Genomic DNA, 8,888 nt, shown 5'->3' on the forward strand with positions numbered 1-8,888 from the left:
AAATATTAAAAATTTCAAAATCCTGCCTATTTACCAACCACAACTTGTAAAATCTATTTTTTTCATTTATCTTTACAATTAACTCAGAACCAACTAACTAATTAACTAACCAATTAACTTTTTATTAGTCTAGTACCATAAAAAGTCAAATTATATCTGGTAACTTATTTTTTTAAAGTTCCTATATATTTGTCTTGTCATCTAATTTTCTTTAATTTGTATTGAGAGAGTTAGTATCTAAAAGATTCAAGAAATTAAGCTCCAATCCTAGACCATAATTTCAAAATAAGTTTTGGCTTTGTTTACAATCTAAGAGTGTATTTTAAACATTTTAATCCAAATATTTGGATTGGACAATTGTACATAAAATCTTTTTGATTTCAACTATGCACATTTTGAATGAAAAAGAGAAATTTCTTCTTCAATTACTCAAAAGCGATTTAACAGTATGTGGTTAACCATTTTGGCTGAGCAGTTTGAGTAGATATGGAAAGTTTCTTATTTATTGGAAGCCAGTCATTGAAAAATCTAAACAAAATGAAATTGTCACCAATTGATTATTGATAACAATATTCATGCCTATATATAATATTTGAGGCTTGTCACTGGAAGACAACTCAGCAACGTACCTATGGGAGGGGATAAGGGTATTGAGGTCCCCTCTAAGTGGCCTAAAAAATGTATAAAAACTATCAAGCTTGTTTGAAGTACGCATTTAAGTATTTACTTTGAATAAGGCTTGTTTAATTTTATTACTCTTCAATAAAATTCATCCCCCCTTAAAGCCATGTCCTAGGTACGCCACTACTGGGCACATTATCCCATTAACCATCATCAAACTTCTATCCTATATTCTAAAACCAACACCGAGCATTGGATATTCATACCTTAACTACATGTGAGCATAAGGTAAGAATAAAAATGCTCACAACCACGACTTATTTTTTTATTGCAACATCAATCACTGTCTGCAATAAAAAAATATAAATGGGCAAAAAGTATCAACATTTTTAATTCAGCATGTTTCTTATCAGAGTTTAAAAAATCTATAACTTAGACAAAAGATTTGCTGCTGTTGTTAACAACCAAATTATGTCACAACATTACATTAAAAAAAAATAAAATTTCATTGTACAAGACTAACAGTAAATAACAAAAATATGAAAAATTTATTTTCATCTGACAAAATTGGCAGTCAACCACTATTGTCATACAATATTGGCATCTTAAGGTTAGATCTTGAAAAAAAATCACAAAAAACAAAGGTCTTATACAGACTTATTTTACTTACAGTATTCTGTGCAAACAAAGTGATATCACCTTCATTGCCAGTGTAAAAGAATATTGGAGCATTTGTATCAGGAGACCAGTAACTGTCGTTGACGAGGTAACGGAGTAGAAATGTTCCGTTAGTTAGAAAGTTGAAATGATCTAACTGAAATACAAAAATGAGTAATTAATAGACTATGCAATGGTGTTAACATCATAGAAGACGAGAGTAGAGTTATACAACATTTTTTAAGAGGGCACATTAGTTAGCTGCCGTTTGCACACTGAGGATCCGCTTTTAACATGGGACTAAAGTTTAAAACTACTTTATATAAAGGAACTTGTCACATATCCATAAGCGTTTCACTTAAAAATTAGATTTTAGTGTCTCAACATTAATACATTGTTAAAATTATGATTATCTGTTAATACAAATAGTTTATAATTTATATTCAATAATACTGAATTTCTTTAAGGAAAATCTGTACTGTATACAAATTATAAAGAATTGGTATTAACAGGTAATTGTATTTTTTAACAATTCATTAGCACTAAAACACTAAAATATAAGTTTCTGACAAGAAACCTTAATGGATTTGAGACGAATTACTATTCATAACGCAATTTTAAACTTTAGTACCATGTTAAAAGAGGAGCTTTAGATGTGCAGCTATCAGCTCACTAGCTGTCCTTGTATGTTTGTAATTTTAAATTACTTTTTCAATAAAACAACTGTTTCGTCAGTTTTCGTCATAGAAGCATATCTGAAGTATTTATGTAATAACTTTACTAAATCTAACAGGAGTATTACCTAAAACTTTTTACGATTTCACTTGTAAGAAAATTAAAAAAACTTCATGTTCTTGGAATTCTTTTCTACAATTACATAAGTTAATAAATATTACATTTTCAATTTTTACTAAGTTGATAAAGTTTTATTTTTTTATTTTTCATAAAAAAGAAATGTTTCTTTTACTATGTTAATGTTTATTTATATTCATTTTCAAGCAATTAATCACTCTGTAAACATTCAATATTATGGTTAATAACATAATATAATGGTTTTATTTTTTTTAAATAAAACTGAGGATATTATTCATGAATTAACTGAGAAAAAATCATAATCTGCAACAAGACATAATTTATTTAAAACAAAAAACTTGACAAAGAACTCTCTATCAATCAGGACTTGCTAGAACAAGCTGAAAGTGAAAAGAAATCATTACTCCATTACTATTACTGACTTAAATTCCAAAAAGTCCGAACTTGAAGACAAAATTAAGCGGTTAACCACAAAATTAAAAAAATGATTGGCTTGATGAAGACTGAATCTGAAGAACTTGTAATGAAGATCTCTGATCTGGAAGGTGCAGCAAGGGCTTACCTAAGATCTTTTCTTGGTAACATAAAGTCAAAAATTAAACTAAACATTTGTCAAAACATCGAACAAGACATGCCACAGGAGCAGTACAGTCCAAAAACATTTGTAACACCTTCAATTCTTTGTCCCCCTTCAAATAACCTGCTTTCATCTCCAATTTCTTCTACCTTCGAGACACTGGACTGTACCTGGATTAGACAGTCAAAACCTCATCAAAGAAACTGACCCAAGCTGAAACAGGAGGAGACAGACAAACCTCACCTAAAAAAAACTTATTCAATCCATAACAGTAGGAGACAGACAAACCTCACCGAAAAAACTGATTCAATCCATAACAGAAGAAGACAGACCAACATCGTCAACAAGACTGACCCAGGTCGAAACAGGAGGAGACAGACAAACCTCGCCTAAAAAACTGAACTGGGACAAAAACTCTTCACAAGAACAAGGGACCAATCTTGGACAAAAGATGCCTTTACCTCCTTACACCAGCAAAGAAGTTTAGCATATGGGGAGACATTAGAGGAGTTCTTTCTGAAGAAATATTGAGGATGCTTTATCGTTCAGAAATGATTCCTCTCTTATACCTACGAAGAGATTTTCCTGGGCTATCAATTCAAACATGGAAAATGTGTCAACTACAAGAAATCCCAGCCTCAAGGATCAAGAAAAACAAAATCTCTGTTTGCCAACGGTCCAATGACTCTGAACTCAGGCAAGATATTCCACGATCTGAAGAAAACTTTCACACCAAACCCTAGTCACATCACCCCTTATAAAAAACCAATCGAGTCCCACAAACATTCAGCATTTTTTTAGACCCCATTCAGAGAAAAAAAACTCGAGACAAAACGTTTGTAAACTCAACTTGGGCCACAACAGTCTTTCATCACGGCAGAATACAGTAGTCTTTCATCAAAATGTTGACAGACTTGGTAATAAAATTGACAGATTGAACCATCTCTTAGACTTGGATAAACCTGACTTTGTTGTACTCACAGAACATGGACTGAATCTGACTACTCTGGAAAACGTTGCGTGTGCCTGCTAAATTACATTTTGGTTGCTGCATACTGCAGAGAAAATCACCTGAAAAGGGGGTGTGGCCATATACAAAAGCAAAAATATGGCTAATGAGACAGAATGTTTCGACTTAAGCAGCCATTGTGAAGAGCTCCATTGCGAAATGTGTGCGGTAAAAGGTAACTTTGGATAGAAGACATCTTTACATACTTGGAATTTACCGTCCCCAGAATACTTCTCTTGACATCTCATTGTTGCACTTAGCTGATGCACTAGAGAAAATACCACAAACAACAGTAGGATCTGCATTTTCGGAAACTTCAACATCAACAACTTAACAACTTCAAGAGAGAATACGGCTCTATGTGAAATGCTTGCATCTCTGAATATCTCAAGATTACCACTACCACCTACCAGAATAACTAGTACCTCTGCCACCTCCATCGATCTTGTATGCACCAACCTAAAGCCTCATGAAGTAAGAGTTCAAGTAACAATACAGGCATTTCTGATCATACTGGACAGCTGTTGTTTCTTGGAAGTTCCATCTCGCCTTAAAAAGTCTTCAACCTCAATTAGAAGGCACTTAAATGAAGACAATCTTTCACATCTGAAAAGCCTGCTTGCACTGCAATCATGGGAAAGAGTCTACCAAGAAAAACAGTGCAGAACGTGCCTACTCTAACTTTATAGCCACATTTTCAGGTGCTCTGGACATTGCCTGTCCTCTTAAGACGTCTCGAAGAAAACCAACCGAACCAAGTCTCAAGTAACCTACCAACCAGATGCTATAGAGCTCAGGAAAAGCTTCATTGAGGCTCAAGAAAGCTTTATGTCAAGCGGAAGAGAAGAGAAGAGGATAAAGTAATTGCCTTTCAAAGGAAGAAGGATTACGACCTGAAACTGAGGACTTTTAAGACAAGAGGCAAATGAGACCTTCATCACTAGATCCGACAACAAATCAAAAGCCATCTGGAGCATCATCAATCACGAGAGATCATCCTCTACAGAAACTCCAGTGACCACTTGGTGGCTGGAAATTTCAGGAGAGGTAGACAGTGATCTTGAACAAAGTAACTGAACACTTCAATACATTTTTTGCCACTGCAGCTGAGAATTTGTTACACAATTACTAACACTCGAAGATCACATGTTGCCTCAGTTGAATAACTCTTTTCAAGGAGAAACACTTGCCAACTGGCCACTTGCGTCACATGAGGAGGTCTTAAATATTGTTTATCGCTGAAATCAACATCGTCTGCGGGGGTTGGTAGTATTAACTCTAAGATGATAAAGTTTTGTATTAATGAGATTAGCAAGCCTCTTACCAACATCATTAATAAGTCTCTGTCTCAGGGTGAATTTCCTACAAAATTAAAAACATCTAAAGTGTATCCTCTCCACAAAAATGGAAGCAAACAGGAGGTTCAAAATTACAGACCCATATCTCTTGTTCCAACTATTTTCTAAAATTATTGAAAAAATAGTATTGGTAAGGCTCTTGGATCACTTAAATATCAACAACCTTCTACCTGAAAGACAACACGGATTTCATATCCGGAAAATCAACCACAAGTGCACTAATTGACCTAGTAGAACAAATTTATAGACAACCTTGAGAAAGGAATCACTGTTACAAGTGTTTTTCTTGACCTCAGCAAAGCGTTTGACTCCCTAGACCACAGATTAATAATTCAAAAGATCGAATCTCTGGGCTTTGAGGGAAGCACACTGAGGTGGTTTCAAAGTTATCTCAGCGAGAGATGCCAGATAGTCGAGATAAAACAAGTGCAGTGTGGATTTGAGAGAACTGTAAGGTCCAAACCACAAATGGTCAAACGAGGTGTCCCTCAAGGTTCGGTTTTGGGCCCGGTCTTGTTTGTACTTTTCACTTCAGATTTGCCAAAAATACCTCGAAAATCAATGTTATCCAATCATGTTTGCTGACGACACTGTCCTGTTGACTGGCAGTAACTCTTCTGAGCTCTTAGATATTAACACCTATATTTCAGTGAGCATGGCACAACAGTATTGTGTGATAGCAATGATCTTGTTTTTAACTCCTCTAAGACAAAACTCCTAGCACTGGGAAGGCTGAAAGATGAGTTGACTGAGCCTCCAGACTTACAAAGGGTTGGGACAAACCAAAACATTTGGGTGTTTATACTGGACGAATGTCTTTACTGGAAAGATCATGTAGATCAGTTTATGCTCTAGACTCAATTCTGCAGTTTTTGCATTGAAGAGAATCAAGGCAGTAGCCACATCAACTGCAACAAAAACTGCATATCATGCCATCTTTGAATCCCACCTTCGTTATGGGATAATCCTCTGGGGAGGCTACACAATGGACAACCTTGAACGAGTCCTTATTGCACAGAAGCGTGCTGTTTGGGTCATGGCTGGTCTTCAACCTCGGGATAGCTGTAGAGAAGCCTTCAAGTCTCTTGGAATTCTCACAGTGGTGTCCATCTACATCATCGAGGTCATCAATCACGCAGCCTCACATGGGAAACTTGCCCAGAATGAGTGGCTGTCCATGATCATCACACGCGACATGGTAATGACTTCTCCCTACCGATACACAGGACAGCACTTTTCTCCAAGAAACCTTGCTACGCTGGGGCAAAGCTGTTCAACTTACTTCCTCAAGACTTCAAAAATTGTGACTCCAAAATCTTAAAAAGAAGACTGCTAAATTGGCTCAAAGACAGATCCATCTACACCCTTGACGAGTTCAAGACTTCAATAAACAATTTTTCATTAAAACATGACATGTAATGTAAATTATTATTTCATATTGTAATACTTTGACACCTATTCTTTTCTTGATGAAATTGAATAAAGTTTTTCTGATTTCTGATTTCTGATAAAGATACAAATTGTTCCAAATATTAATGCATAATTTTAACACTTATTCAATAAAACATAAAATGTTCTAAAATTTAACTATTTCTTTATTGTAATTCAATTAATTTAAAGAAAATTTACTTAGACTTACCTTTGCCTCGAAATACTCTGTCTTGAACACATACTGAGAATGCATATGTCCTACAGAGAGCAAAAACACAATATATATAGAAAAACACTCAAGTGTAGTCTGCTGCATCATAATACCATGGGTAAATGTATTTATATCAACAATATAAGTGTTCTTTCTTGCAAGTAATCAAAATAATCTGTTCCAAGGCAAATACTAAATTATGTAAGTTTGTGTGAAATCAAAGCACATCAAACTGTCCAGATAAATTTTACCACCTTACTCAGATCACAAAGGCACATGTAATCCAGTCAGTGTGTACATGTTAGGTGGACATCCCACTCATAAATATATTAACTCATAAATCATATATGGTTTACATCTTCAATAGAATAGACAAAGCAAATTCAGGAATATTAAAGAATTACTTATGTATCTTATCTTTAAAAAGAATGAAGACAAATACACTAATCTTATTTTATAAGTCTATTTATTATTACTACTAGGTACAATGCTTGTTAAAAATCAGTGCCGTACAGTATGAAAAAAAATTAATTAATTAAATACATTGTGTACCAATATACTCATATACAGGTTTGACTGTAAAATAAGAGATTTAATTTAATAAAACGAATTTAGTGGTTCGATCAGAGCATTTTGTTGTCTTTTTAGTAGTTTCCCTTACCACAAGGGCTCCCTGATATTCAGCTATTGGAACCTCTTCTAGTCTTGATGAGCCAGTTACTACTGATGGTGTCTTGTATGAAATGGTAACTTCTAAGACTTCTCTTGAGCTTTGGGGACAGTTTAGGGTCTTTTCGACTCACATAGGGGCTGTATGATAGCTATGACAATGTTCCAACCCTTGGGCGAGATAGGCTGTCACATAGAAGGCGGTGCAGACTGCAATAATGATGTGGTGGAACTTACTGTACAGCTATCAGCAATCTCAAGTAGTTTCTGTTAGGAACTCTGTGCAGACGTACACTGCTTTGTAGAAGGCCTCGACTTTTACGAATTCATTGTGGACAACCCATGCTTATAAATAAAGACAATAAACATTATATTAACCTTAAACTTAACCTAAAAATATTTCACCTCATGAACTTTGACCCGTGACTTCGAGGTCATGGTTCACCCATGTTCCCTTAACTGCTCCAACATATCATCTAAAGTAAACTCATCATTGTTCATTACTTAAAACTATGATCACTTATTATGCATAAACTTTCTCATGCTCAAATTTTCAGATATAGTTTTGTTAATTGTTAATTTGTAAATGTTATGTCTTATCAATTAACGTTATACTCAAACAACATTAGGAGTCAAGGAGATTGTTTTACCTTGATAACATTTTTGTCCAAACCACTTGTTGGTGGGCATCCATTGCTCTCTGTTTTCAGTGGTGTCCTGTCCATCATCTCTCCATCATCCATTATCAATACAACAGGCCCAAATCAGCCTTTATTTATATAGAGAGAAGGTCAGACACCACCCTGGAGGAAAGCGACTATAGTACCATTCTGCTCTGGTCATTCTCATACCCGGATGCAAACTCCACCTTCTCTCATGTTCAGCACAAACTTATTTTGAGACAGTCCCAAAGGATTCACACCTTGGAATACCACAGAATGGTTGAGGACCTGTCACAATTGACGCTGACCCCGATTGGCCAGGGCATCAGTTTTTTCATTCCAATGGATCCCCTCATGACCAAGAACCCAACAAACAGTCACATTGTTGATTCTGGCAAAGGAAGAAACGACTTGATAGCAATCCCTGACAAGTTTGGATTTGAACACACAAGAGTCCAGTGCCATCAGTGCTGCCTGACTATCTGTGAAAATATTGATCGTCTTACTCCTATATCACAGACGAATATTCTCACAAGCACATTCCATAACACAATTCCAGCACCTGTGCCGTTTTTTGTTTTAGAGCCGTCTGTAAACCGTTCAAGCTCCGCTGGTGGAAAGGCCTAAATTTGTTACAAATGTTAAAAGTGTAATTTTTGTAAATATGAGTAGGTCTGTTTTATTATCATTTATAAAAATGGCATTGGCATTTACAATATATTATGGCATATATTGATTGCTTAAAGTCAATTAAGATTTCTTGATAAATTCCCTTAAATTTCTAAATTATTTCAGTACCTGCAATCCTCTGTTTCTACTGATTCATGCCAGTGCTCCCCACATTTCATTCTGCTCTTGGATTATTAAGACTTTTTTAGAT

Source organism: Homalodisca vitripennis, chromosome 4, assembly GCF_021130785.1.
Source record: "Homalodisca vitripennis isolate AUS2020 chromosome 4, UT_GWSS_2.1, whole genome shotgun sequence".
In the NCBI taxonomy this organism is placed as follows: Eukaryota; Metazoa; Arthropoda; class Insecta; order Hemiptera; family Cicadellidae; genus Homalodisca; species Homalodisca vitripennis.